Source organism: Heterodontus francisci, chromosome 21 (assembly GCF_036365525.1).
Source record: "Heterodontus francisci isolate sHetFra1 chromosome 21, sHetFra1.hap1, whole genome shotgun sequence".
Lineage (NCBI taxonomy): Eukaryota > Metazoa > Chordata > Chondrichthyes > Heterodontiformes > Heterodontidae > Heterodontus > Heterodontus francisci.
This window is the reverse complement of record NC_090391.1, coordinates 67415809-67426268: the sequence shown is the minus strand read 5'-3', so window position 1 is coordinate 67426268 and position 10460 is coordinate 67415809.

The following is a 10460-nucleotide window of genomic DNA, read 5'->3' as shown; positions in this document are numbered from 1 at the left end:
ACACTTCCACCAAGTAGCAAAGACATACACTGACACCAAGTAACAAAGACAGACACTGATACCCAGTAACACAGACACACACTTACACCAAGTAACAAAGACATACACTGACACCAAGTAACAAAGACATAAACTGACACCCAGTAACACAGACACACATGGACACCAAGTAACAAAGACACACACTTACACTAAGTAACACAGACACACACTGACACCCAGTAACACAGACACACACTTCCACCAAGTAACAAAGACATACACTGACACCAAGTAACAAAGACATACACTTACACCAAGTAACAAAGACATACACTGACACCAAGTAACAAAGGCATACACTGATACCCAGTAACAGAGGCACACACTGGGGGGGAATGGGGGCGGTGGCCACTTTGGCGCAGTGGTAGCACCGCAGCCTCACAGCTCCAGGGACCCGGGTTCGATTCTGGGTACTGCCTGTGCGGAGTTTGCAAGTTCTCCCTGTGTCTGCGTGGGTTTGCTCCAGGTGCTCCGGTTTCCTCCCACATGCCAAAGACGTGCAGGTTGATAGGTTAATTGGCCATCATAAATTGCCCCTAGTATAGGTAGGGGGTAGGGAACTATACAGGGATAGGTGGGGATGTTATAGAAATACGGGATTAGTGTGGAATTAGCATAAATGGGTGGTTGATGGTCGGCATCGACTCGGTGGGCCGAAGGGCCTGTTTAAGTGCTGTATCTCCAAACTAAACTAAATACTGACACCTAGTGTCACAGACAGACACTGACACCCAGTAACACAAACAAACACTGACACCCAGTAACAAAGACATACACTGACACCAAGTCACAAAGACATACACTGACACCAAGTCACAAAGACATACACTTACACCAAGCAACAAAGACACACACTTACACCAAGTAACACAGACATACACTGACACCAAGTAACAAAGACATACAGTTGCACCAAGTATTTTGACATGCACTGACACCAAGTAACAAAGACATACACTGATACCCAGTAACACAGACACACACTTACACCAAGCAACAAAGACGTACTCTGACACCAAGTCACAAAGACACAATCTGACACCCAGCAACAAATACATACACTGACACCAAGTCACAAAGACATTCACTGATGCCCAGTGACACAGACACACACTTACACCAAGTGACACAGACATACACTGACACCAAGTAACAAAGACATACACTGATACCCAGTAACACAGACACACACTTACACCAAGTAACAAAGACAGACACTGACACCCAGTAACACAGACACACACTTACACCAAGCAACAAGGACATACACTGACACACAGTAACAAAGACATACACTGACACCCAGTAACACAGACACACACGGACACCAAGTAACAAAGACACACACTTACACCAAGTAACACAGACACTTACTGACACCCAGTAACACAGACACACACTGCCACCAAGTAACACAGACATACACTGACACCAAGTAACAAAAACACACACTTACACCAAGTAACACAGACATAGGCTGACACCAAGTCACAAAGACATACACTTGCACCATTTAACACAGATATCCACTGACACCAAGTCACAAAGACATACACTTATTCCCAGTAACACAGATACACGCTTACACCAAGTAACAAAGGCAGACACTGATACGCAGTAACACAGACACACACTTACACCAAGTCACCAAGACATACACTGACACCCAGTCACAAACTCACACACTGACACCCAGTAACACAGACACACACTTACACCAAGTAACACAGACATACACTGACACCAAGTAACAAAGACATACACTGACACCAAGTAACAAAGAATTACACTTACACCAAGTAACAAAGACACACACTTACACCAAGTAACCCAGACCGACACTGAAACCATGTAACAAAGACAGACACTTACACCAAGTATTTTGACTTACACTGACATCAAGTAACAAAGACATACACTGATACCCAGTAACACAGACACACACTTACACCAAGTAACACAGACATACACTGACACCAAGTAACAAAGACATACACTGATACCCAGTAACACAGACACAAACGGACACCAAGTAACAAAGACACACACTGACACCAAGTAAAACAGACACACACTGACACCCAGTAACACAGACACACACTTACACCAAATAACACAGACATACACTGACATCAAGATACAAAGACATACACTGACACCAAGTAACAAAGACACACACTTACACCAAGTAACACAGACATACACTGACACCAAGTAACAAAGACAGACAATTACACCAAGTAACAAAGACATACAATTACACAAAGTATTTGGACATACACTGACACCAAATAACAAAGACATACACTGATACCCAGGCACACAGACACACACTTACACCATGTAACAAAGACATACACTGACACCAAGTCACAAAGACACACTCTGACACCCAGTAACAAAGACATACACTGACACCAAGTCACAAAGACATACACTGATACCCAGTAACACAGACGCATACAAACACCAAGTAACACAGAAATACACTGACACCAAGTAACAAAGAAATACACTGATACCCAGTAACACAGACACACACTTACACCAAGTAACAAACACAGACCCTGATACCCAGTAACACAGACATACACTGACACCAAGTAACAATGACATACACTGACACCAAGTCACAAAGACTCACACTGACACCCAGTAACAAAGACATACACTGACACCAAGTCACAAAGACATACACTGACACCAAGCAACAAAGACATACACTGACACCAAGTCACAAAGACTCACACTGACACCCAGTAACAAAGACATACACTGACACCAAGTCACAAAGACATACACTGATACCCAGTAACAGAGACACACACTTACACCAAGTAACACAGACATACACTGACACAAAGTAACAAAGACATACACTGATACCCAGTAACACAGACACACACTTACACCGAGTAACAAAGACAGACACTGATACCCAGTAACACAGACACACACAGACACACACTTACACCAAGTGACACAGACATGCACTGACACCAAGTAACAAAGACATACACTGATACCCAGTAACACAGACACACACTTACACCAAGTAACAAAGACAGACACTGATACCCAGTAACACAGACACACACTTAGACCAAGTAACAAAGACATACACTGACACCAAGTAACAAAGACATAATCTGACACCCAGTAACACAGACAGACACGGACACCAAGTAACAAAGACACACACTTGCACCAAGTAACACAGACACACACTGACACCCAGTATCACAGACACACACTTACACCAAGTAGCAAAGACATACACTGACAAAAAGTAACAAAGACATACACTTACACCAAGGAACAAAGACATACACTGACACCAAGTAACAAAGACATACACTGATACCCAGTAACACAGACACACACGGACAGCAAGTCACAAAGACACACACTTACACCCAGTAACACAGACACACACTTACACCAAGTAACAAAGACATACACTGACACCATGTATCAAAGACATAAACTGACACCCAGTAACACAGACACACACTGCCACCAAGTAACAAAGACACACACTTACACCAAGTAACACAGAAATAGACTGACACCAAGTCACAAAGACATACACTTACACAATTTAACACAGTCATACACTGACACCAAGTAACAAAGACATACACTTATACCCAGTAACACAGACACACGCTTACACCAAGTAACAAAGACATACACTGACACCCAGTAACAAAGTCACACTCTGACACCCAGTAACACAGAAACACACGGACACCAAGTAACAAAGACACACACTTACACCAAGTAACACAGACACACACTGACACCCAGGAACACAGACACACATTTACACCAAGTAACAAAGACATAAACTGACACCAAGTAACAAAGACATACATTGATACCCAGTAACACAGGCACACACTTACACCAAGTAACACAGACATACACTGACACCAAGTAACAAAGACATACACTGACACCAAGTAACAAAGAATTACACTTACACCAAGTAACAAAGACACACACTTGCACCAAGTAACCCAGACATACACTGAAACCAAGTAACAAAGACAGACAATTACACCAAGTAACAAAGACATACACTTACACCAAGTATTTTGACTTACACTGACACCAAGTAACAAAGACATACACTGATACCCAGTAACACAGACGCACACTTACACCAAGTAGCACAGACATACACTGACACCAAGTAACAAAGACATACACTGATACCCAGTAACACAGACACAAACGGACACCAAGTAACAAAGACACACACTTACACCAAGTAACACAGACACACACTGACACCCAGTAACACAGACACACACTTACACCAAATAACACAGACATACACTGACATCAAGATACAAAGACATACACTGACACCAAGTAACAAAGACATACAATTACACAAAGTATTTGGACATACACTGACACCAAGTAACAAAGACATACACTGATACCCAGTAACACAGACACACACTTACACTAAGTAACAAAGACAGACACTGACACCCAGTAACACAGACACACACTTACACCAAGCAACAAGGACATACACTGACACACAGTAACAAAGACATACACTGACACCCAGTAACACAGACACACACGGACACCAAGTAACAATGACACACACTTACACCAAGTACAACAGACACTCACTGACACCCAGTAACACAGACACACACTGCCACCAAGTAACACAGACATACACTGACACGAAGTAACAAAGACACACACTTACACCAAGTAACACAGACATAGGCTGACACCAAGTCTCAAAGACATACACTTACACCATTTAACACAGACATACACTGACACCAAGTAACAAAGACATACACTTATACCCAGTAACACAGATACACGCTTACACCAAGTAACAAAGGCAGACACTGATACCCAGTAACACAGGCACACACTTACACCAAGTTACAAAGACATACACTGACACCCAGTCACAAAGTCACACACTGACACCCAGTAACACAGACACACACTTACACCAAGTAACACAGACATACACTGACACCAAGTAACAAAGACATACACTGACACCAAGTAACAAAGAATTACACTTACACCAATTAACAAAGACACACACTTACACCAAGTATTTTGACTTACACTGACATCAAGTAACAAAGACATACACTGATACCCAGTAACACAGACACACACTTACACCAAGTAACACAGACATACACTGACACCAAGTAACAAAGACATACACTGACACCAAGTCACACAGACACACACTTACACCAAGTAACACAGACATACACTGACACCAAGTAACAAAGACATACACTTCCACCAAGTAACACAGACATACACTGACACCAAGTAACAAAGACATACACTGATACCCAGGCACACAGACACACACTTACACCATGTAACAAAGACATACACTGACACCAAGTCACAAAGACACACTCTGACACCCAGTAACAAAGACATACACTTACACCAAGTAACACAGACATACACTGACACCAAGTAACAAAGACATACACTGACACCAAGTAACAAAGAATTACAATTACACCAAGTAACAAAGACACACACTTACACCAAGTAACCCAGACATGCACTGAAACCAAGTAACAAAGACAGACAATTACACCAAGTAACAAAGACATACACTTACACCAAGTATTTTGACTTACACTGACATCAAGTAACAAAGACATACACTGATACCCTGTAACACAGACGCAAACGGACACCAAGTAACAAAGACACACACTTACACCAACTAACACAGACACACACTGACACCCAGTAACACAGACACACTTACACCAAATAACACAGACATACACTGACATCAAGATACAAAGACATACACTGACACCAAGTCACAAAGAAACACACTGACACCCAGTAACATAGACATACACTGACACCAAGTCACAAAGACATACACTGATACCCAGTAACAGAGACACACACTTACACCAAGTAACACAGACATACACTGACACCAAGTAACAAAGACATACACTGACACCCAGTAACACAGACACACACTGCCACCAAGTAACACAGACATACACTGACACAAAGTAACAAAGACACACACTTACACCAAGTAACACAGACATAGACAGACACCAAGTCACAAAGACATACACTTGCACAATTTAACACAGTCATACACTGACACCAAGTAACAAAGACATACACTTATACCAGTAACACAGACGCACACTTACACCAAGTAGCACAGACAGACACTGACACCAAGTAACAAAGACATACACTGATACCCAGTAACACAGACACACACTTACACCAAGTCACAAAGACATACACTGACACCCAGTAACAAAGTCATACACTGACACCCAGTAACACAGACACACACGGACACCAAGTGACAAAGACACACACTTACACCAAGTAACACAGACACACACTGACACCCAGGAACACAGACACACATTTACACCAAGTAACAAAGACATACATTGATACCCAGTAACACAGGCACACACTTACACCAAGTAACACAGACATACACTGACACCAAGTAACAAAGACATACAATGACACCAAGTAACAAAGAATTACACTTACACCAAGTAACAAAGACACACACTTGCACCAAGTAACCCAGACATACACTGAAACCAAGTAACAAAGACAGACAATTACACCAAGTAACAAAGACACACACTTACACCAAGTAACACAGACATAGGCTGACACCAAGTCACAAAGACATACACTTACACCATTTAACACAGACATACACTGACACCAAGTAACAAAGACATACACTTATACCCAGTAGCACAGATACACGCTTACACCAAGTAACAAAGGCAGACACTGATACCCAGTAACACAGGCACACACTTACACCAAGTTACAAAGACATACACTGACACCCAGTCACAAAGTCACACACTGACACCCAGTAACACAGACACACACTTACACCAAGTAACACAGACATACACTGACACCAAGTAACAAAGACATACACTGACACCAAGTAACAAAGAATTACACTTACACCAATTAACAAAGACACACACTTACACCAAGTATTTTGACTTACACTGACATCAAGTAACAAAGACATACACTGATACCCAGTAACACAGACACACACTTACACCAAGTAACACAGACATACACTGACATCAAGTAACAAAGACATACACTGACACCAAGTCACACAGACACACACTTACACCAAGTAACACAGACATACACTGACACCAAGTAACAATGACATACACTGACACCAAGTAACAAAGAAACACTCTTACACCAAGTAACACAGACATACACTGACACCAAGTAACAAAGACAGACAATTACACCAAGTAACAAAGACATACAATTGCACAAAGTATTTGGACATACACTGACACCAAGTAACAAAGACATACACTGATACCCAGGCACACAGACACACACTTACACCATGTAACAAAGACATACAGTGACACCAAGTCACAAAGACACACTCTGACACCCAGTAACAAAGACATACACTTACACCAAGTAACACAGACATACACTGACACCAAGTAACAAAGACATACACTGACACCAAGTAACAAAGAATTACACTTACACCAAGTAACAAAGACACACACTTACACCAAGTAACCCAGACATGCACTGAAACCAAGTAACAAAGACAGACAATTACACCAAGTAACAAAGACATACACTTACACCAAGTATTTTGACTTACACTGACATCAAGTAACAAAGACATACACTGATACCCAGTGACACAGACGCAAACGGACACCAAGTAACAAAGACACACACTTACACCAACTAACACAGACACACACTGACACCCAGTAACACAGACACACACTTACACCAAATAACACAGACATACACTGACATCAAGATACAAAGACATACACTGACACCAAGTCACAAAGAAACACACTGACACCCAGTAACATAGACATACACTGACACCAAGTCACAAAGACATACACTGATACCCAGTAACAGAGACACACATTTACACCAAGTAACACAGACATACACTGACACCAAGTAACAAAGACATACACTGACACCAAGTAACAAAGAATTACACTTACACCAAGTAACAAAGACACACACTTACACCAAGTAACCCAGACATGCACTGAAACCAAGTAACAAAGACAGACAATTACACCAAGTAACAAAGACATACACTTACACCAAGTATTTTGACTTACACTGACATCAAGTAACAAAGACATACACTGATACCCAGTAACACAGACGCAAACGGACACCAAGTAACAAAGACACACACTTACACCAACTAACACAGACACACACTGACACCCAGTAACACAGACACACACTTACACCAAATAACACAGACATACACTGACATCAAGATACAAAGACATACACTGACACCAAGTAACAAAGACACACACTTACACCAAGTAACACAGACATACAATGACACCAAGTAACAAAGACAGACAATTACACCAAGTAACAAAGACATACAATTACACAAAATATTTGGACATACACTGACACCAAGTAACAAAGACATACACTGATACCCAGGCACACAGACACACGCTTACACCATGTAACAAAGACATACACTGACACCAAGTCAAAAAGACACACTCTGACACCCAGTAACAAAGACATACACTGACACCAAGTAACAAAGAAATACACTGATACCCAGTAACACAGACACACACTTACACCAAGTAACAAACACAGACCCTGATACCCAGTAACACAGACACACACTGACACCCAGTAACACAGACACACACTTACACCAAGTAACAAAGACTCACACTTACACCAAGTAACACAGACATACACTGACACCAAGTAACAAAGACAGACAATTACACCAAGTAACAACGACATACAATTACACAAAGTATTTGGACATACACTGACAACAAGTAACAAAGACATACACTGATACCCAGGCACACAGACACACACTTACACCATGTAACAAAGACATAAACTGACACCAAGTCACAAAGACACACTCTGACACCCAGTAACAAAGACATACACTGACACCAAGTCACAAAGACATACACTGATACCCAGTAACACAGACGCATACTTACACCAAGTAACACAGACATACACTGACACCAAGTAACAAAGAAATACACTGATACCCAGTAACACAGACACACACTTACACCAAGTAACAAACACAGACCCTGATACCCAGTAACTCAGACACACACTTACAACAAGTAACAAAGACATACACTGACACCAAGTCACAAAGAAACACACTGACACCCAGTAACATAGACATACACTGACACCAAGTCACAAAGACATACACTGATACCCAGTAACAGAGACACACACTTACACCAAGTAACACAGACATACACTGACACAAAGTAACAAAGACATACACTGATACCCAGTAACACAGACACACACTTACAAAGAGTAACAAAGACAGACACTGATACCCAGTAACACAGACACACACAGACACACACTTACACCAAGTGACACAGACATGCACTGACACCAAGTAACAAAGACATACACTGATACCCAGTAACACAGACACACACGGACACCAAGTAACAAAGACACACACTTACACCAAGTAACACAGACACACACTGACACCCAGTATCACAGACACACACTTACACCAAGTATCAAAGACATACACTGACACCAAGTAACAAAGACATACACTTACACCAAGTAACAAAGACATACACTGACACCAAGTAACAAAGACATACACTGATACCCAGTAACACAGACACACACGGACAGCAAGTCACAAAGACACACACTTACACCCAGTAACACAGACACACACTTACACCAAGTAACAAAGACATACACTGACACCAAGTATCAAAGACATAATCTGACACCCAGTAACACAGACACACACTGCCACCAAGTAACACAGACATACACTGACACCAAGGAACAAAGACACACACTTACACCAAGTAACACAGACATAGACTGACACCAAGTCACAAAGACATACACTTACACAATTTAACACAGTCATACACTGACACCAAGTAACAAAGACATACACTTATACCAGTAACACAGACACACGCTTACACCAAGTAACAAAGGCAGACACTGATACCTAGTAACACAGACACACACTTACACCAAGTCACAAAGACATACACTGACACCCAGTAACAAAGTCACACTCTGACACCCAGTAACACAGACACACACGGACACCAAGTAACAAAGACACACACGGACACCAAGTAACAAAGACACACACTTACACCAAGTAATACAGACACACACTGACACCCAGGAACACAGACACACATTTACACCAAGTAACAAAGACATAAACTGACACCAAGTAACAAAGACATACATTGATACCCAGTAACACAGGCACACACTTACACCAAGTAACACAG